Source organism: Lissotriton helveticus, chromosome 5_1 (assembly GCF_964261635.1).
Source record: "Lissotriton helveticus chromosome 5_1, aLisHel1.1, whole genome shotgun sequence".
Taxonomy (NCBI): Eukaryota; Metazoa; Chordata; class Amphibia; order Caudata; family Salamandridae; genus Lissotriton; species Lissotriton helveticus.
Genome location: NC_136065.1, coordinates 1,650,458,059 through 1,650,478,248, shown reverse-complemented (window position 1 = coordinate 1,650,478,248; position 20,190 = coordinate 1,650,458,059). Strand labels below are relative to the sequence as shown.

Genomic DNA, 20,190 nt, shown 5'->3' with positions numbered 1-20,190 from the left:
AATGAGAACATGATGGCTATGAGAGTATTGGAAGAGCCTGCTTCCATTCTGAATGGAAACCTGAATTGTGTGACCATTGGCAAAAACCGACCACGAAGGGACTCGAACCCTCAATCTTCTGATTCGAAGTCAGACGCCTTATCCATTAGGCCACGCGGTCATGTGTCCTGCTGCGTTTATTTATATACTGTAGGTGGTATGCAAGGATGGAAAATATATTATTTATAGTTATTTAGGTTTACAAACCATTGTGGGGTTTTTTCAGCTCCTTTCAATTAAATCACTTTTTTGGAATTTATATAATGAGAATGTCACCAGTACGATAAGCTATTGTTTTCTTTTTTGCATTTAAACCTCTTTCTTCATGAGATTAAAGCTCAGAGTATGCTGTATATAGCTCTGGATGTTTCCAGAAGTGGAGAGAAAATGTTTTGAAAGTAGTACAAACTGCTCCTTCCTGGATATTCCAATTTACACACACTCAAAGGTTGTATACGTTTCATGAATCCTGACTTGCCCTATTCAAGTGCCTGAAAGCCTTTCACCACCTCTAGAAACAACAGTTACACCAATCCAATTCAAATCATTTTTTCCAAAGGAATATCTTCTGCCGGGTCAAAAATGCATCTGACAAAGATAGGTGTTTAAAAATTGACTTTGTAGTTTCAGAACATCAACATGACTCTGAAGAGTACAGAAGTAAAATGGTACCATTTCAAAGTTCCTAATACCTCATAAACATCTGAGAGGAAGCATGTAATAAATATACTTATTTTTCTGGAAAAGTAAGAGTGAACTTTGGTTTGCATCTCAGATGGGACTCGAACCCACAATTCCTGGCTTAGGAGGCCAGTGCCTTATCCATTAGGCCACTGAGGCACAGTTTAATGCCAACAATCTAGAGGCATTATTTAAATGTATTCAATCGTCCAACACTGGTGTCTGCACACAGGATATTTCTCAGTTCTCTCCATAAGTAAACTTCCCATTTTCATCCTCTTCCATCCCCGACTTTAACACTCTGTTCTGTGCTATAATGGAGACTCTGCATTTGTAGCAAGTGCAGAGAAATTGGAGGAGTACCATTTTCGAATCAACACTTCTTCTTCCATGGATGCTTTTCTCATTAAACTGGGCTTTGACAGTGGTATCAAGCCGTCCTTGTCTTCAGCAGGACACAGAAACAGGCACCAAGTCTACTAACCAAGTTCAACCACACTCTGCAACTTAATAGACCAGTGCTTTACAAATTAGCCAACTGTGTCATCAGCAAAGGCAGCCAATGTGCCAATCCTTTATAATTCTTCTGTAGTACTTTTCTTTCTCGTAGGCAAAATTAGCACTTTAACTGCACAAATCATACAGATTTTACACTTGAAGCACTCCATGAACACATACTTACACACCTTGCAGTTCATCTACACACACTTAAGCTAAAAACCCATTCTGTGAAGTCAAAATTCGGCAAACCTAGTACATATTCAGTGCGTGTACATAGAAGCACTTTTTAATGCCACTTAAATGCACTAGATTTTAGACTGAAGATGCAATCTAAATGACTGTGCCGTATGTACTCCACTTTATTATTAATTAGGAATGAGAACATGATGGCTATGAGAGTATTGGAAGAGCCTGCTTCCATTCTGAATGGAAACCTGAATTGTGTGACCATTGGCAAAACCCAACCACGAAGGGACTCGAACCCTCAATCTTCTGATTCGAAGTCAGACGCCTTATCCATTAGGCCACGCGGTCATGTGTCCTGCTGCGTTTATTTATATACTGCAGGTGGTATGCAAGGATGGAAAATATATTATTTATAGTTATTTAGGTTTACAAACCATTGTGGGGTTTTTTCAGCTCCTTTCAATTAAATCACTTTTTTGGAATTTATATAATGAGAATGTCACCAGTACGATAAGCTATTGTTTTCTTTTTTGCATTTAAACCTCTTTCTTCATGAGATTAAAGCTCAGAGTATGCTGTATATAGCTCTGGATGTTTCCAGAAGTGGAGAGAAAATGTTTTGAAAGTAGTACAAACTGCTCCTTCCTGGATATTCCAATTTACACACACTCAAAGGTTGTATACGTTTCATGAATCCTGACTTGCCCTATTCAAGTGCCTGAAAGCCTTTCACCACCTCTAGAAACAACAGTTACACCAATCCAATTCAAATCATTTTTTCCAAAGGAATATCTTCTGCCGGGTCAAAAATGCATCTGACAAAGATAGGTGTTTAAAAATTGACTTTGTAGTTTCAGAACATCAACATGACTCTGAAGAGTACAGAAGTAAAATGGTACCATTTCAAAGTTCCTAATACCTCATAAACATCTGAGAGGAAGCATGTAATAAATATACTTATTTTTCTGGAAAAGTAAGAGTGAACTTTGGTTTGCACCTCAGATGGGACTCGAACCCACAATTCCTGGCTTAGGAGGCCAGTGCCTTATCCATTAGGCCACTGAGGCACAGATTAATGCCAACAATCTAGAGGCATTATTTAAATGTATTCAATCGTCCAACACTGGTGTCTACACACAGGATATTTCTCAGTTCTCTCCATAAGTAAACTTCCCATTTTCATCCTCTTCCATCCCCGACTTTAACACTCTGTTCTGTGCTATAATGGAGACTCTGCATTTGTAGCAAGTGCAGAGAAATTGGAGGAGTACCATTTTCGAATCAACACTTCTTCTTCCATGGATGCTTTTCTCATTAAACTGGGCTTTGACAGTGGTATCAAGCCGTCCTTGTCTTCAGCAGGACACAGAAACAGGCACCAAGTCTACTAACCAAGTTCAACCACACTCTGCAACTTAATAGACCAGTGCTTTACAAATTAGCCAACTGTGTCATCAGCAAAGGCAGCCAATGTGCCAATCCTTTATAATTCTTCTGTAGTACTTTTCTTTCTCGTAGGCAAAATTAGCACTTTAACTGCACAAATCATACAGATTTTACACTTGAAGCACTCCATGAACACATACTTACACACCTTGCAGTTCATCTACACACACTTAAGCTAAAAACCCATTCTGTGAAGTCAAAATTCGGCAAACCTAGTACATATTCAGTGCGTGTACATAGAAGCACTTTTTAATGCCACTTAAATGCACTAGATTTTAGACTGAAGATGCAATCTAAATGACTGTGCAGTATGTACTCCACTTTATTATTAATTAGGAATGAGAACATGATGGCTATGAGAGTATTGGAAGAGCCTGCTTCCATTCTGAATGGAAACCTGAATTGTGTGACCATTGGCAAAAACCGACCACGAAGGGACTCGAACCCTCAATCTTCTGATTCGAAGTCAGACGCCTTATCCATTAGGCCACGCGGTCATGTGTCCTGCTGCGTTTATTTATATACTGCAGGTGGTATGCAAGGATGGAAAATATATTATTTATAGTTATTTAGGTTTACAAACCATTGTGGGGTTTTTTCAGCTCCTTTCAATTAAATCACTTTTTTGGAATTTATATAATGAGAATGTCACCAGTACGATAAGCTATTGTTTTCTTTTTTGCATTTAAACCTCTTTCTTCATGAGATTAAAGCTCAGAGTATGCTTTATATAGCTCTGGATGTTTCCAGAAGTGGAGAGAAACTGTTTTGAAAGTAGTACAAACTGCTCCTTCCTGGATATTCCAATTTACACACACTCAAAGGTTGTATACGTTTCATGAATCCTGACTTGCCCTATTCAAGTGCCTGAAAGCCTTTCACCACCTCTAGAAACAACAGTTACACCAATCCAATTCAAATCATTTTTTCCAAAGGAATATCTTCTGCCGGGTCAAAAATGCATCTGACAAAGATAGGTGTTTAAAAATTGACTTTGTAGTTTCAGAACATCAACATGACTCTGAAGAGTACAGAAGTAAAATGGTACCATTTCAAAGTTCCTAATACCTCATAAACATCTGAGAGGAAGCATGTAATAAATATACTTATTTTTCTGGAAAAGTAAGAGTGAACTTTGGTTTGCACCTCAGATGGGACTCGAACCCACAATTCCTGGCTTAGGAGGCCAGTGCCTTATCCATTAGGCCACTGAGGCACAGATTAATGCCAACAATCTAGAGGCATTATTTAAATGTATTCAATCGTCCAACACTGGTGTCTACACACAGGATATTTCTCAGTTCTCTCCATAAGTAAACTTCCCATTTTCATCCTCTTCCATCCCCGACTTTAACACTCTGTTCTGTGCTATAATGGAGACTCTGCATTTGTAGCAAGTGCAGAGAAATTGGAGGAGTACCATTTTCGAATCAACACTTCTTCTTCCATGGATGCTTTTCTCATTAAACTGGGCTTTGACAGTGGTATCAAGCCGTCCTTGTCTTCAGCAGGACACAGAAACAGGCACCAAGTCTACTAACCAAGTTCAACCACACTCTGCAACTTAATAGACCAGTGCTTTACAAATTAGCCAACTGTGTCATCAGCAAAGGCAGCCAATGTGCCAATCCTTTATAATTCTTCTGTAGTACTTTTCTTTCTCGTAGGCAAAATTAGCACTTTAACTGCACAAATCATACAGATTTTACACTTGAAGCACTCCATGGACACATACTTACACACCTTGCAGTTCATCTACACACACTTAAGCTAAAAACCCATTCTGTGAAGTCAAAATTCGGCAAACCTAGTACATATTCAGTGCGTGTACATAGAAGCACTTTTTAATGCCACTTAAATGCACTAGATTTTAGACTGAAGATGCAATCTAAATGACTGTGCAGTATGTACTCCACTTTATTATTAATTAGGAATGAGAACATGATGGCTATGAGAGTATTGGAAGAGCCTGCTTCCATTCTGAATGGAAACCTGAATTGTGTGACCATTGGCAAAAACCGACCACGGAGGGACTCGAACCCTCAATCTTCTGATTCGAAGTCAGACACCTTATCCATTAGGCCACGTGTCCTGCTGCGTTTATTTATATACTGCAGGTGGTATGCAAGGATGGAAAATATATTATTTATAGTTATTTAGGTTTACAAACCATTGTGGGGTTTTTTCAGGTCCTTTCAATTAAATCACTTTTTTGGAATTTATATAATGAGAATGTCACCAGTACGATAAGCTATTGTTTTCTTTTTTGCATTTAAACCTCTTTCTTCATGAGATTAAAGCTCAGAGTATGCTTTATATAGCTCTGGATGTTTCCAGAAGTGGAGAGAAACTGTTTTGAAAGTAGTACAAACTGCTCCTTCCTGGATATTCCAATTTACACACACTCAAAGGTTGTATACGTTTCATGAATCCTGACTTGCCCTATTCAAGTGCCTGAAAGCCTTTCACCACCTCTAGAAACAACAGTTACACCAATCCAATTCAAATCATTTTTTCCAAAGGAATATCTTCTGCCGGGTCAAAAATGCATCTGACAAAGATAGGTGTTTAAAAATTGACTTTGTAGTTTCAGAACATCAACATGACTCTGAAGAGTACAGAAGTAAAATGGTACCATTTCAAAGTTCCTAATACCTCATAAACATCTGAGAGGAAGCATGTAATAAATATACTTATTTTTCTGGAAAATTAAGAGTGAACTTTGGTTTGCACCTCAGATGGGACTCGAACCCACAATTCCTGGCTTAGGAGGCCAGTGCCTTATCCATTAGGCCACTGAGGCACAGATAAATGCCAACAATCTAGAGGCATTATTTAAATGTATTCAATCGTCCAACACTGGTGTCTGCACACAGGATATTTCTCAGTTCTCTCCATAAGTAAACTTCCCATTTTCATCCTCTTCCATCCCCGACTTTAACACTCTGTTCTGTGCTATAATGGAGACTCTGCATTTGTAGCAAGTGCAGAGAAATTGGAGGAGTACCATTTTCGAATCAACACTTCTTCTTCCATGGATGCTTTTCTCATTAAACTGGGCTTTGACAGTGGTATCAAGCCGTCCTTGTCTTCAGCAGGACACAGAAACAGGCACCAAGTCTACTAACCAAGTTCAACCACACTCTGCAACTTAATAGACCAGTGCTTTACAAATTAGCCAACTGTGTCATCAGCAAAGGCAGCCAATGTGCCAATCCTTTATAATTCTTCTGTTGTACTTTTCTTTCTCGTAGGCAAAATTAGCACTTTAACTGCACAAATCATACAGATTTTACACTTGAAGCACTCCATGAACACATACTTACACACCTTGCAGTTCATCTACACACACTTAAGCTAAAAACCCATTCTGTGAAGTCAAAAGTCTGCAAACCTAGTACATATTCAGTGCGTGTACATAGAAGCACTTTTTAATGCCACTTAAATGCACTAGATTTTAGACTGAAGATGCAATCTAAATGACTGTGCAGTATGTACTCCACTTTATTATTAATTAGGAATGAGAACATGATGGCTATGAGAGTATTGGAAGAGCCTGCTTCCATTCTGAATGGAAACCTGAATTGTGTGACCATTGGCAAAAACCGACCACGAAGGGACTCGAACCCTCAATCTTCTGATTCGAAGTCAGACGCCTTATCCATTAGGCCACGCGGTCATGTGTCCTGCTGCGTTTATTTATATACTGTAGGTGGTATGCAAGGATGGAAAATATATTATTTATAGTTATTTAGGTTTACAAACCATTGTGGGGTTTTTTCAGCTCCTTTCAATTAAATCACTTTTTTTGGAATTTATATAATGAGAATGTCACCAGTACGATAAGCTATTGTTTTCTTTTTTGCATTTAAACCTCTTTCTTCATGAGATTAAAGCTCAGAGTATGCTTTATATAGCTCTTGATGTTTCCAGAAGTGGAGAGAAACTGTTTTGAAAGTAGTACAAACTGCTCCTTCCTGGATATTCCAATTTACACACACTCAAAGGTTGTATACGTTTTATGAATCCTGACTTGCCCTATTCAAGTGCCTGAAAGCCTTTCACCACCTCTAGGAACAACAGTTACACCAATCCAATTCAAATCATTTTTTCCAAAGGAATATCTTCTGCCGGGTCAAAAATGCATCTGACAAAGATAGGTGTTTAAAAATTGACTTTGTAGTTTCAGAACATCAACATGACTCTGAAGAGTACAGAAGTAAAATGGTACCATTTCAAAGTTCCTAATACCTCATAAACATCTGAGAGGAAGCATGTAATAAATATACTTATTTTTCTGGAAAAGTAAGAGTGAACCTTGGTTTGCACCTCAGATGGGACTCGAACCCACAATCCATGGCTTAGGAGGCCAGTGCCTTATCCATTAGGCCACTGAGGCACAGATAAATGCCAGCAATCTAGAGGCATTATTTAAATGTATTCAATCGTCCAACACTGGTGTCTGCACACAGGATATTTCTCAGTTCTCTCCATAAGTAAACTTCCCATTTTCATCCTCTTCCATCCCCGACTTTAACACTCTGTTCTGTGCTATAATGGAGACTCTGCATTTGTAGCAAGTGCAGAGAAATTGGAGGAGTACCATTTTCGAATCAACACTTCTTCTTCCATGGATGCTTTTCTCATTAAACTGGGCTTTGACAGTGGTATCAAGCCGTCCTTGTCTTCAGCAGGACACAGAAACAGGCACCAAGTCTACTAACCAAGTTCAACCACACTCTGCAACTTAATAGACCAGTGCTTTACAAATTAGCCAACTGTGTCATCAGCAAAGGCAGCCAATGTGCCAATCCTTTATAATTCTTCTGTAGTACTTTTCTTTCTCGTAGGCAAAATTAGCACTTTAACTGCACAAATCATACAGATTTTACACTTGAAGCACTCCATGAACACATACTTACACACCTTGCAGTTCATCTACACACACTTAAGCTAAAAACCCATTCTGTGAAGTCAAAAGTCTGCAAACCTAGTACATATTCAGTGCGTGTACATAGAAGCACTTTTTAATGCCACTTAAATGCACTAGATTTTAGACTGAAGATGCAATCTAAATGACTGTGCAGTATGTACTCCACTTTATTATTAATTAGGAATGAGAACATGATGGCTATGAGAGTATTGGAAGAGCCTGCTTCCATTCTGAATGGAAACCTGAATTGTGTGACCATTGGCAAAAACCGACCACGAAGGGACTCGAACCCTCAATCTTCTGATTCGAAGTCAGACGCCTTATCCATTAGGCCACGCGGTCATGTGTCCTGCTGCGTTTATTTATATACTGTAGGTGGTATGCAAGGATGGAAAATATATTATTTATAGTTATTTAGGTTTACAAACCATTGTGGGGTTTTTTCAGCTCCTTTCAATTAAATCACTTTTTTGGAATTTATATAATGAGAATGTCACCAGTACGATAAGCTATTGTTTTCTTTTTTGCATTTAAACCTCTTTCTTCATGAGATTAAAGCTCAGAGTATGCTGTATATAGCTCTGGATGTTTCCAGAAGTGGAGAGAAAATGTTTTGAAAGTAGTACAAACTGCTCCTTCCTGGATATTCCAATTTACACACACTCAAAGGTTGTATACGTTTCATGAATCCTGACTTGCCCTATTCAAGTGCCTGAAAGCCTTTCACCACCTCTAGAAACAACAGTTACACCAATCCAATTCAAATCATTTTTTCCAAAGGAATATCTTCTGCCGGGTCAAAAATGCATCTGACAAAGATAGGTGTTTAAAAATTGACTTTGTAGTTTCAGAACATCAACATGACTCTGAAGAGTACAGAAGTAAAATGGTACCATTTCAAAGTTCCTAATACCTCATAAACATCTGAGAGGAAGCATGTAATAAATATACTTATTTTTCTGGAAAAGTAAGAGTGAACTTTGGTTTGCATCTCAGATGGGACTCGAACCCACAATTCCTGGCTTAGGAGGCCAGTGCCTTATCCATTAGGCCACTGAGGCACAGTTTAATGCCAACAATCTAGAGGCATTATTTAAATGTATTCAATCGTCCAACACTGGTGTCTGCACACAGGATATTTCTCAGTTCTCTCCATAAGTAAACTTCCCATTTTCATCCTCTTCCATCCCCGACTTTAACACTCTGTTCTGTGCTATAATGGAGACTCTGCATTTGTAGCAAGTGCAGAGAAATTGGAGGAGTACCATTTTCGAATCAACACTTCTTCTTCCATGGATGCTTTTCTCATTAAACTGGGCTTTGACAGTGGTATCAAGCCGTCCTTGTCTTCAGCAGGACACAGAAACAGGCACCAAGTCTACTAACCAAGTTCAACCACACTCTGCAACTTAATAGACCAGTGCTTTACAAATTAGCCAACTGTGTCATCAGCAAAGGCAGCCAATGTGCCAATCCTTTATAATTCTTCTGTAGTACTTTTCTTTCTCGTAGGCAAAATTAGCACTTTAACTGCACAAATCATACAGATTTTACACTTGAAGCACTCCATGAACACATACTTACACACCTTGCAGTTCATCTACACACACTTAAGCTAAAAACCCATTCTGTGAAGTCAAAATTCGGCAAACCTAGTACATATTCAGTGCGTGTACATAGAAGCACTTTTTAATGCCACTTAAATGCACTAGATTTTAGACTGAAGATGCAATCTAAATGACTGTGCCGTATGTACTCCACTTTATTATTAATTAGGAATGAGAACATGATGGCTATGAGAGTATTGGAAGAGCCTGCTTCCATTCTGAATGGAAACCTGAATTGTGTGACCATTGGCAAAACCCGACCACGAAGGGACTCGAACCCTCAATCTTCTGATTCGAAGTCAGACGCCTTATCCATTAGGCCACGCGGTCATGTGTCCTGCTGCGTTTATTTATATACTGCAGGTGGTATGCAAGGATGGAAAATATATTATTTATAGTTATTTAGGTTTACAAATCATTGTGGGGTTTTTTCAGCCCCTTTCAATTAAATCACTTTTTTGGAATTTATATAATGAGAATGTCACCAGTACGATAAGCTATTGTTTTCTTTTTTGCATTTAAACCTCTTTCTTCATGAGATTAAAGCTCAGAGTATGCTGTATATAGCTCTGGATGTTTCCAGAAGTGGAGAGAAAATGTTTTGAAAGTAGTACAAACTGCTCCTTCCTGGATATTCCAATTTACACACACTCAAAGGTTGTATACGTTTCATGAATCCTGACTTGCCCTATTCAAGTGCCTGAAAGCCTTTCACCACCTCTAGAAACAACAGTTACACCAATCCAATTCAAATCATTTTTTCCAAAGGAATATCTTCTGCCGGGTCAAAAATGCATCTGACAAAGATAGGTGTTTAAAAATTGACTTTGTAGTTTCAGAACATCAACATGACTCTGAAGAGTACAGAAGTAAAATGGTACCATTTCAAAGTTCCTAATACCTCATAAACATCTGAGAGGAAGCATGTAATAAATATACTTATTTTTCTGGAAAAGTAAGAGTGAACTTTGGTTTGCACCTCAGATGGGACTCAAACCCACAATTCCTGGCTTAGGAGGCCAGTGCCTTATCCATTAGGCCACTGAGGCACAGATTAATGCCAACAATCTAGAGGCATTATTTAAATGTATTCAATCGTCCAACACTGGTGTCTACACACAGGATATTTCTCAGTTCTCTCCATAAGTAAACTTCCCATTTTCATCCTCTTCCATCCCCGACTTTAACACTCTGTTCTGTGCTATAATGGAGACTCTGCATTTGTAGCAAGTGCAGAGAAATTGGAGGAGTACCATTTTCGAATCAACACTTCTTCTTCCATGGATGCTTTTCTCATTAAACTGGGCTTTGACAGTGGTATCAAGCCGTCCTTGTCTTCAGCAGGACACAGAAACAGGCACCAAGTCTACTAACCAAGTTCAACCACACTCTGCAACTTAATAGACCAGTGCTTTACAAATTAGCCAACTGTGTCATCAGCAAAGGCAGCCAATGTGCCAATCCTTTATAATTCTTCTGTAGTACTTTTCTTTCTCGTAGGCAAAATTAGCACTTTAACTGCACAAATCATACAGATTTTACACTTGAAGCACTCCATGAACACATACTTACACACCTTGCAGTTCATCTACACACACTTAAGCTAAAAACCCATTCTGTGAAGTCAAAATTCGGCAAACCTAGTACATATTCAGTGCGTGTACATAGAAGCACTTTTTAATGCCACTTAAATGCACTAGATTTTAGACTGAAGATGCAATCTAAATGACTGTGCAGTATGTACTCCACTTTATTATTAATTAGGAATGAGAACATGATGGCTATGAGAGTATTGGAAGAGCCTGCTTCCATTCTGAATGGAAACCTGAATTGTGTGACCATTGGCAAAAACTGACCACGAAGGGACTCGAACCCTCAATCTTCTGATTCGAAGTCAGACGCCTTATCCATTAGGCCACGCGGTCATGTGTCCTGCTGCGTTTATTTATATACTGCAGGTGGTATGCAAGGATGGAAAATATATTATTTATAGTTATTTAGGTTTACAAACCATTGTGGGGTTTTTTCAGCTCCTTTCAATTAAATCACTTTTTTGGAATTTATATAATGAGAATGTCACCAGTACGATAAGCTATTGTTTTCTTTTTTGCATTTAAACCTCTTTCTTCATGAGATTAAAGCTCAGAGTATGCTTTATATAGCTCTGGATGTTTCCAGAAGTGGAGAGAAACTGTTTTGAAAGTAGTACAAACTGCTCCTTCCTGGATATTCCAATTTACACACACTCAAAGGTTGTATACGTTTCATGAATCCTGACTTGCCCTATTCAAGTGCCTGAAAGCCTTTCACCACCTCTAGAAACAACAGTTACACCAATCCAATTCAAATCATTTTTTCCAAAGGAATATCTTCTGCCGGGTCAAAAATGCATCTGACAAAGATAGGTGTTTAAAAATTGACTTTGTAGTTTCAGAACATCAACATGACTCTGAAGAGTACAGAAGTAAAATGGTACCATTTCAAAGTTCCTAATACCTCATAAACATCTGAGAGGAAGCATGTAATAAATATACTTATTTTTCTGGAAAAGTAAGAGTGAACTTTGGTTTGCACCTCAGATGGGACTCGAACTCACAATTCCTGGCTTAGGAGGCCAGTGCCTTATCCATTAGGCCACTGAGGCACAGATTAATGCCAACAATCTAGAGGCATTATTTAAATGTATTCAATCGTCCAACACTGGTGTCTACACACAGGATATTTCTCAGTTCTCTCCATAAGTAAACTTCCCATTTTCATCCTCTTCCATCCCCGACTTTAACACTCTGTTCTGTGCTATAATGGAGACTCTGCATTTGTAGCAAGTGCAGAGAAATTGGAGGAGTACCATTTTCGAATCAACACTTCTTCTTCCATGGATGCTTTTCTCATTAAACTGGGCTTTGACAGTGGTATCAAGCCGTCCTTGTCTTCAGCAGGACACAGAAACAGGCACCAAGTCTACTAACCAAGTTCAACCACACTCTGCAACTTAATAGACCAGTGCTTTACAAATTAGCCAACTGTGTCATCAGCAAAGGCAGCCAATGTGCCAATCCTTTATAATTCTTCTGTAGTACTTTTCTTTCTCGTAGGCAAAATTAGCACTTTAACTGCACAAATTATACAGATTTTACACTTGAAGCACTCCATGGACACATACTTACACACCTTGCAGTTCATCTACACACACTTAAGCTAAAAACCCATTCTGTGAAGTCAAAATTCGGCAAACCTAGTACATATTCAGTGCGTGTACATAGAAGCACTTTTTAATGCCACTTAAATGCACTAGATTTTAGACTGAAGATGCAATCTAAATGACTGTGCAGTATGTACTCCACTTTATTATTAATTAGGAATGAGAACATGATGGCTATGAGAGTATTGGAAGAGCCTGCTTCCATTCTGAATGGAAACCTGAATTGTGTGACCATTGGCAAAAACCGACCACGGAGGGACTCGAACCCTCAATCTTCTGATTCGAAGTCAGACACCTTATCCATTAGGCCACGTGTCCTGCTGCGTTTATTTATATACTGCAGGTGGTATGCAAGGATGGAAAATATATTATTTATAGTTATTTAGGTTTACAAACCATTGTGGGGTTTTTTCAGCTCCTTTCAATTAAATCACTTTTTTTGGAATTTATATAATGAGAATGTCACCAGTACGATAAGCTATTGTTTTCTTTTTTGCATTTAAACCTCTTTCTTCATGAGATTAAAGCTCAGAGTATGCTTTATATAGCTCTGGATGTTTCCAGAAGTGGAGAGAAACTGTTTTGAAAGTAGTACAAACTGCTCCTTCCTGGATATTCCAATTTACACACACTCAAAGGTTGTATACGTTTCATGAATCCTGACTTGCCCTATTCAAGTGCCTGAAAGCCTTTCACCACCTCTAGAAACAACAGTTACACCAATCCAATTCAAATCATTTTTTCCAAAGGAATATCTTCTGCCGGGTCAAAAATGCATCTGACAAAGATAGGTGTTTAAAAATTGACTTTGTAGTTTCAGAACATCAACATGACTCTGAAGAGTACAGAAGTAAAATGGTACCATTTCAAAGTTCCTAATACCTCATAAACATCTGAGAGGAAGCATGTAATAAATATACTTATTTTTCTGGAAAAGTAAGAGTGAACTTTAGTTTGCACCTCAGATGGGACTCGAACCCACCATCCCTGGCTTAAGAGGCCAGTGCCTTATCCATTAGGCCAGGGGTGCCCAAACCTGTCCTGGCGGGCCGTATCCATGCCAGATTTTTGGGATATCCCCATCTGGTGATCACGGTTCGATCCCCGGCGCCGGCGGCAGATCAGAGTGCCCAGGACGGGGTCCATGTGACCCGGGCAGTCCTATCCCCTGGGTGTACGTGGTTGTCCGACATGTCGGTCGTATTTGCTTTTACGTACCGGATCGGAATCGGCCCCCATAAAATCGTACGTAAAGTATATAGCAAATCAACCTGAAATCTGCTGGGTCAGAAAGGGCTCGATTCCGATCCGTGTCGGAAGGTTAGGAGTCCGTACGAATTTGTCGGGACGGCATGGCAGAGTGCCCGGGATGGGCTCCATGGCTCTTGGGCAGTCGTCCCCCGGGCGTCCGGGGCTCCATCCAGGCCGACGGCATGGCAGAGTGCCCGGGACGGGCTCCATGCGTCCCGGGCATTCGTCCCCCGGGCGTCCGGGGCTCCATCCAGGCCGGTGGCAAGGCAGTGTGCCCGGGTCGGGCTCCATGCGTCCCGGGCATTCGTCCCCCGGGCGCCTGAAACTGCTGGGTCAGAGAGGGCTCGATTCCGATCCGTGTCGTAAGGTTAGGAGTCCGTACGAATTTGTCGGGACGGCATGGCAGAGTGCCCGGGACGGGCTCCATGCGTCCCGGGCATTCGTCCCCCGGGCGTCTGGGGCTACATCCAGGCTGACGGTATGGCAGAGTGCCCGGGTCGGGCTCCATGGTTTTCACGGTGGTCCTCCCCTGGGTGTCAGGGGGCTCCTGGCCGACGGCATGGAAAAGTACCCAGGACGGGCTCCATGCGTCCCGGGCATTTGTCCCCCCGGCGTCCGGGGCTCCATCCAGGCCGACGGCATGGCAGAGTGCCCGGGTCGGGCTCCATGGTTTCCAGGGTGGTCCTCCCCAGGGTGTCGGGGCGCTCCATGCCGAAGGCATGGAAAAGTGCCCAGGACGGGCTCCATGCGTCCCGGGCATTTGTCCCCCGGGCGTCCGGGGCTCCATCCAGGCCGACGGCATGCAGAGTGCCCGGGTCGGGCTCCATGGCTTTCACGGTGGTCCTCCCCTGGGTGTCTGGGGGCTCCAGGCCGAAGGCATGGAAAAGTGCCCAGGACGGGCTCCATGCGTCCCGGGCACGGGCACGGGGACGGGGACAGGGTCGGGAGAGTCCAGGCGGCTTCACTTCCGTGTCCAGCCATCTGATCGCCCAGATTCCCTCGGCCATCTGGTCGCCCGGATCCCCTCGGGCATCTGGTCGCCCGCAACGCTTTCCTATGGGGCGACCAGATGGCCGAACTTCCCTGGAAGTCCCGATGAGGTGCCATTCGCCGCCCGGATCCCAGCGAGGGCTCCAGGAGGTTGGGTACATTCGCGCCTTGGGTCCCCTCTGTCACCTCGCGTGCACAGATTACAAGAAAAGGGGGTAATTTTCCTCCTGATTACTAGGGAGAAGGGTACGCCCGGACACCCCTCCGAGGCTGGTGGTTCTCTGCCATGGGGACCAGATGGGCTATGCCTGGGCAACACCTCCCTAGGCCACCCGGGGCTTCCTTCCTCCAGGCCAACTGCATGTCAAATTGCCCAGGACGGGCTCCATGGCTCCTGGGCAGTCGTCCCCCGGGCGTCCGGGGCTCCATCCAGGCTGACGGCATTGAAAAGTGCCCAGGACGGGCTCCATGCGTCCCGGGCATTCGTCCCCTGGGCGTCCGGGGCTCCATCTAGGCTGACGGTATGGCAGAGTGCCCGGGTCGGGCTCCATGGTTTTCACGGTGGTCCTCCCCTGGGTGTCTGGGGGCTCCAGGCCGAAGGCATGGAAAAGTGCCCAGGACGGGCTCCATGCGTCCCGGGCATTCGTCCCCCGGGCGTCCGGGGCACCCATCTCCATGAGGCCAACGGCATTGGCAAAGTACCCAGGAAGGGCTCCATGGGTCCCGGGCAGACCTCCCCCCGGGCGCCCGGGGCTCCCACCTCCAGGCCGATGGAATGTCAAAGTACCCAGGACGGGCTCCATGGGTCCCGGGCAGCTTCCCCCGGGGCGTCCAGGGCACCCACCTCCAGGCCGACGGCATGTCAAAGTACCCAGGACGGGCTCCACGGGTCCCGGGCATTCCTCCCCCAGGTCGTCCGGCCCTAGAGCTCCGGTGGTCCAACCTGCGCCTGAGGCCCAGCCGGGGTCCAAGAGCCCTGCCTTGCGTGGGCAGGCAGTCAGGAACCCTACCGCGAAGGCTTGGGATGGATGGGGAGCTGGGGGTCCTTTCGATCCCGGCCCTCTGGTCGCCCGCGATGCTTTCCAATGGGGCGACCAGATGGCCGGGCTTCCCTGGAAGTCCCGATGAGGTGCCATTCGGCTCCTGGATCCCAGCGAGGGCTCCATGAGGTCGGGTTCTTTTACGCCTTGGGTCCCCTCTGTCACCTCGCGTGCACGGATTGCAAGAAAGGGGGGTAATTTCCCTCCGGATTACTAGGGGCAGGGTACGCCCGGACACCTCTCCAGGGCTGGTGGTTCTCTGCCCGGGGGACCAGATGAGATATGCCTGGGCAACACCTCCCCCGGGCGTCTGGGGGCTCCATTCTCCGGGCCAACGGCATTGCTCAATGCCCAGGACGGGCTCCACGTGTCCCGGACAGACCTCCCCTGGGCGTCCGGGGCACCCATCTCCATGAGGCCAACGGGATGGCAAAGTACCCGGGAAGGGCTCCACGGGTCCCGGGCAGCCTTCCCCCGGGCGTCCGGGGCTCCCACCTTTAGGCCGACGGCATGTCACACTGCCCAGGACGGGCTCCATGGGCCCCGGACAGACCTCCCCCGGGCGTCCGGGGCACCCATCTCCAGGAGGCCAACGGGATGGCAAAGTACCCGGGAAGGGCTCCACGGGTCCCGGGCAGCCTTCCCCCGGGCGTCCGGGGCTCCCACCTCCAGGCCGACGGCATGTCACAGTGCCCAGTACGGGCTCCATGGGCCCCGGACAGCCCGCCCCCCGGGCGTTCGGGGCACATATCTCCAGGAGGCCAACGGCGTTGCAAAGTACCCGGAAAGGACTCCACGGGTACCGGGCAGTCCTCCCCCCGGGCGTCCGGGGCACCCATCTCCATGAGGCCAACGGCATTGGCAAAGTACCCGGGAGGGGCTCCACGGGTCCCGGGCAGGCCTCCCCCGGGCGTCCAGGGCACCCACCTCCAGGCCGACGGCATGTAAAAGTGCCCAGGACGGGCTCCATGGGTCCCGGGCAGCCCACCCCCGGGCATCTGGGGCACCCATCTCCAGGAGGCCAACGGCGTTGCAAAGTACCCGGGAAGGGCTCCACGGGTACCGGGCAGTCCTCCCCCGGGCGTCCGGGGGCTCCCTTCTCCAGGCCGACGGCATGGTTCAATGCCCAGGACGGGACGTCAAGTGGCCAGGACGGGCTCCATGCGTCCCGGGCATTCGTCCCGGGACGGGGACGGGGTGGGGAAGAGTCCAGGCGGCTTCACCTCCATGCCCAGCCATCTGGTCGCCCGGATTCCCTCGGCCATCTGGTCGCCTGGATCCCCTCGGGCATCTGGTCGCCCGCAACACTTTCCTATGGGGGGGACCAGATGGCCGAACTTCCCTGGAAGTCTTAATGAGGTGCCATTCGCCTCCCGGATCCCAGCGAGGGCTCCATGAGGTCGGGTTCTTTCACGCCTTGGGTCCCCTCTGTCACCTCGCGTGCACAGATTGCAAGAAAGGGGGGTAATTTGCCTCCGGATTACTATGGGGCAGGGTATGCCCGGACACCCCTCCAGGGTTGGTGGTTCTCTGCCATGGGGACCAGATGGGATATGCCTGGGCAACACCTCCCTAGGCCACCCGGAGCTTCCTTCCTCCAGGCCAACTGCATGTCAAATTGCCCAGGACGGGCTCCATGGCTCTTGGGCAGTCGTCCCCCGGGCGTCCGGTGCTCCATCCAGGCCGACGGCATGGCAGAGTGCCCGGGACAGGCTCCATGCGTCCCGGGCCTTCGCCCCCCCCGGGCGTCCGGGGCTCCATCCAGGCTGACGGCATGGCAGAGTGCCCGGGACGGGCTCCACGGGCCCCGGGCGTCCGGGGCTCCCTTCCCCGGGCCAGCGGCATGTCAGAGTGCCCAGGACGGGCTCCACGGGCCCCGGTCATCCGGGGCACCCTTCCCCGGGCCAGCGGCATGTCAGAGTGCCCAGGACCAGTTCCACGGGTCCCGGGCAGTCCTCCCCCGGGCGTCCGGGGCTCCCTTCCCCGGGCCAAAGCATTTCAGAGTGCCCAGGACGGGCTCCACGGGTTCCGGGCGTCCAGGTCTCCCTTCCCCGGGCCAACGGCTTGTCAGAGTGCCCAGGACGGGCTCCACGGGCCCCGGGCATCCGGGGCACCCTTCCCCGGGCCAGCGGCATGTCAGAGTGCCCAGGACGAGTTCCACGGGTCCCGGGCAGTCCTCCCCCCCGGGTGGCCGGGGCTCCCTTCCCCGGGCCAAAGCATTTCAGAGTGCCCAGGACGGGCTCCACGGGTCCCGGACGTCCGGGGCTCCCTTCCCCGGGCCAACGGCATACAGGAGTGTCCAGGACGGGCTCCACGGGTCCCGGACGTCCGGGGCTCCCTTCCCCGGGCCAACGGCATACAGGAGTGCCCAGGACGGGCTCCACAGGTCCCGGTCGTCTGGGGCTCCCTTCCCCGGGCCAACGGCATACAGGAGTGCCCAGGACGGGCTCCACGGGTCCCGGACGTCCGGGGCTCCCTTCCCCGGGCCAACGGCATACAGGAGTGCCCAGGACGGGCTCCACAGGTCCCGGTCGTCTGGGGTCCCTCCCCCGGGCCAACAGCAGGTCAGAGTGCCCAGGACGGGCTCCACGAGTCCAGGGCAGCCCACCCCCCGGGCGTTCGGGGCACCCATCTCCAGGAGGCCAACGACGTTGCAAAGTACCCGGGAAGGGCTCCACGGGTACCGGGCAGTCCTCCCCCGGGCGTCCGGGGCTCCCTTCTCCAGGCCAACGGCATGGTTCAATGCCCAGGATGGGCTCCATGTGTCCCAGACAGACCTCCCCCGGGCGTCCGGGGCACCCATCTCCAGGCCAACGGCATGGCTCAATGCCCAGGACGGGCTCCATGGGTCCGGGGAGGCGTCCCATGCGCCTCCGGGCTTGGGAGCCCCGGCTGGGTCCAGGGGCCCGGGCGGGCCCCGGGTCGGGTGCTCCGGCCCTGGTCCCTGTCTCCCAGCCTACCGCACTGCCAAGGGCCTAGGAATGGGTTCCGTTGTTCCCGGGGAGCCTCCCCTTGCTTGGCTGGGTTCAGGAGCAGTGGCTAGGGCCCCTGAGGGCCCGGGGAGGGCGGCCTCCCCACCCCGGGCTCTGTCCTTGGTCCTGCTGCGTGGCAGGGTGCCCGGGACGGGGTCCGGAGGGACCGGGGAGGCGTCCCATGCACCTCCGGGCTTGGGAGCCCCGGCTCGGTCCAGGGGCCCGGGCGGGCCCCGGGTCGGGTGCTCCGGCCCTGGTCCCTGTCTCCCAGCCTACCGCACTGCCAAGGGCCTAGGAATGGGTTCCGTTGTTCCCGGGGAGCCTCCCCTTGCTTGGCTGGGTTCAGGAGCAGTGGCTAGGGCCCCTGAGGGCCCGGGGAGGGCGGCCTCCCCACCCCGGGCTCTGTCCTTGGTCCTGCTGCGTGGCAGGGTGCCCGGGACGGGGTCCGGAGGGACCGGGGAGGCGTCCCATGCACCTCCGGGCTTGGGAGCCCCGGCTCGGTCCAGGGGCCCGGGCGGGCCCCGGGTCGGGTGCTCCGGCCCTGGTCCCTGTCTCCCAGCCTACCGCACTGCCAAGGGCCTAGGAATGGGTTCCGTTGTTCCCGGGGAGCCTCCCCTTGCTTGGCTGGGTTCAGGAGCAGTGGCTAGGGCCCCTGAGGGCCCGGGGAGGGCGGCCTCCCCACCCCGGGCTCTGTCCTTGGTCCTGCTGCGTGGCAGGGTGCCCGGGACGGGGTCCGGAGGGACCGGGGAGGCGTCCCATGCACCTCCGGGCTTGGGAGCCCTGGCTGGGTACAGGGGCCCGGCCGGGCCCCGGGTCGGGTGCTCCGGCCCTGGGCCCTGTCTCCCAGCCTGCCGCACTGCCAAGGGCCCGGGAAGGGGTTCCGATGTGCCCGGGGAGCCTCCCCTTGCTTGGCTGGGTTCAGGAGCAGTGGCTAGGGCCCCTGAGGGCCCGGGGAGGGCGGCCTCCCCACCCCGGGCTCTGTCCTTGGTCCTGCTGCGTGGCAGGGTGCCCGGGACGGGGTCCGGAGGGACCGGGGAGGCGTCCCATGCACCTCCGGGCTTGGGAGCCCCGGCTGGGTCCAGGGGCCCGGCCGGGCCCCGGGTCGGGTGCTCCGGCCCTGGGCCCTGTCTCCCAGCCTGCCGCACGGCCAAGGGCCCGGGAAGGGGTTCCGATGTGCCCGGGGAGCCTCCCCTTGCTTGGCTGGGTTCAGGAGCAGTGGCTAGGGCCCCTGAGGGCCCGGGGAGGGCGGCCTCCCCACCCCGGGCTCTGTCCTTGGTCCTGCTGCGTGGCAGGGTGCCCGGGACGGGGTCCGGAGGGACCGGGGAGGCGTCCCATGCGCCTC

General features: G+C 48.7%; 16 non-coding genes across 16 annotated transcripts; all 16 read right to left on the bottom strand.

Annotated features, from left to right (window-relative positions):
- Positions 1–87: 87 nt before the first annotated feature.
- Positions 88–160, bottom strand: TRNAR-UCG (transfer RNA arginine (anticodon UCG)). Its single transcript has one exon. It is a non-coding gene; the product is annotated as a tRNA-Arg (tRNA).
- A 644-nt stretch (positions 161–804) lies between these two features.
- TRNAR-CCU (transfer RNA arginine (anticodon CCU)) lies at positions 805–879 on the bottom strand. Its single transcript has one exon. It is a non-coding gene; the product is annotated as a tRNA-Arg (tRNA).
- Positions 880–1,682: 803 nt separating this feature from the next.
- On the bottom strand, positions 1,683–1,755 carry TRNAR-UCG (transfer RNA arginine (anticodon UCG)). The gene has a single exon. It is a non-coding gene; the product is annotated as a tRNA-Arg (tRNA).
- Positions 1,756–2,401: 646 nt separating this feature from the next.
- Positions 2,402–2,474, bottom strand: TRNAR-CCU (transfer RNA arginine (anticodon CCU)). The gene has a single exon. It is a non-coding gene; the product is annotated as a tRNA-Arg (tRNA).
- Positions 2,475–3,277: 803 nt separating this feature from the next.
- TRNAR-UCG (transfer RNA arginine (anticodon UCG)) lies at positions 3,278–3,350 on the bottom strand. Its single transcript has one exon. It is a non-coding gene; the product is annotated as a tRNA-Arg (tRNA).
- A 646-nt stretch (positions 3,351–3,996) lies between these two features.
- Positions 3,997–4,069, bottom strand: TRNAR-CCU (transfer RNA arginine (anticodon CCU)). Its single transcript has one exon. It is a non-coding gene; the product is annotated as a tRNA-Arg (tRNA).
- An 803-nt stretch (positions 4,070–4,872) lies between these two features.
- Positions 4,873–4,945, bottom strand: TRNAR-UCG (transfer RNA arginine (anticodon UCG)). Its single transcript has one exon. It is a non-coding gene; the product is annotated as a tRNA-Arg (tRNA).
- Positions 4,946–5,583: 638 nt separating this feature from the next.
- Positions 5,584–5,656, bottom strand: TRNAR-CCU (transfer RNA arginine (anticodon CCU)). The gene has a single exon. It is a non-coding gene; the product is annotated as a tRNA-Arg (tRNA).
- An 803-nt stretch (positions 5,657–6,459) lies between these two features.
- On the bottom strand, positions 6,460–6,532 carry TRNAR-UCG (transfer RNA arginine (anticodon UCG)). Its single transcript has one exon. It is a non-coding gene; the product is annotated as a tRNA-Arg (tRNA).
- Positions 6,533–7,179: 647 nt separating this feature from the next.
- Positions 7,180–7,252, bottom strand: TRNAR-CCU (transfer RNA arginine (anticodon CCU)). Its single transcript has one exon. It is a non-coding gene; the product is annotated as a tRNA-Arg (tRNA).
- Positions 7,253–8,055: 803 nt separating this feature from the next.
- On the bottom strand, positions 8,056–8,128 carry TRNAR-UCG (transfer RNA arginine (anticodon UCG)). The gene has a single exon. It is a non-coding gene; the product is annotated as a tRNA-Arg (tRNA).
- Positions 8,129–8,772: 644 nt separating this feature from the next.
- TRNAR-CCU (transfer RNA arginine (anticodon CCU)) lies at positions 8,773–8,847 on the bottom strand. The gene has a single exon. It is a non-coding gene; the product is annotated as a tRNA-Arg (tRNA).
- An 803-nt stretch (positions 8,848–9,650) lies between these two features.
- On the bottom strand, positions 9,651–9,723 carry TRNAR-UCG (transfer RNA arginine (anticodon UCG)). Its single transcript has one exon. It is a non-coding gene; the product is annotated as a tRNA-Arg (tRNA).
- Positions 9,724–10,369: 646 nt separating this feature from the next.
- TRNAR-CCU (transfer RNA arginine (anticodon CCU)) lies at positions 10,370–10,442 on the bottom strand. The gene has a single exon. It is a non-coding gene; the product is annotated as a tRNA-Arg (tRNA).
- An 803-nt stretch (positions 10,443–11,245) lies between these two features.
- TRNAR-UCG (transfer RNA arginine (anticodon UCG)) lies at positions 11,246–11,318 on the bottom strand. The gene has a single exon. It is a non-coding gene; the product is annotated as a tRNA-Arg (tRNA).
- A 1,522-nt stretch (positions 11,319–12,840) lies between these two features.
- Positions 12,841–12,913, bottom strand: TRNAR-UCG (transfer RNA arginine (anticodon UCG)). Its single transcript has one exon. It is a non-coding gene; the product is annotated as a tRNA-Arg (tRNA).
- Positions 12,914–20,190: the final 7,277 nt, after the last annotated feature.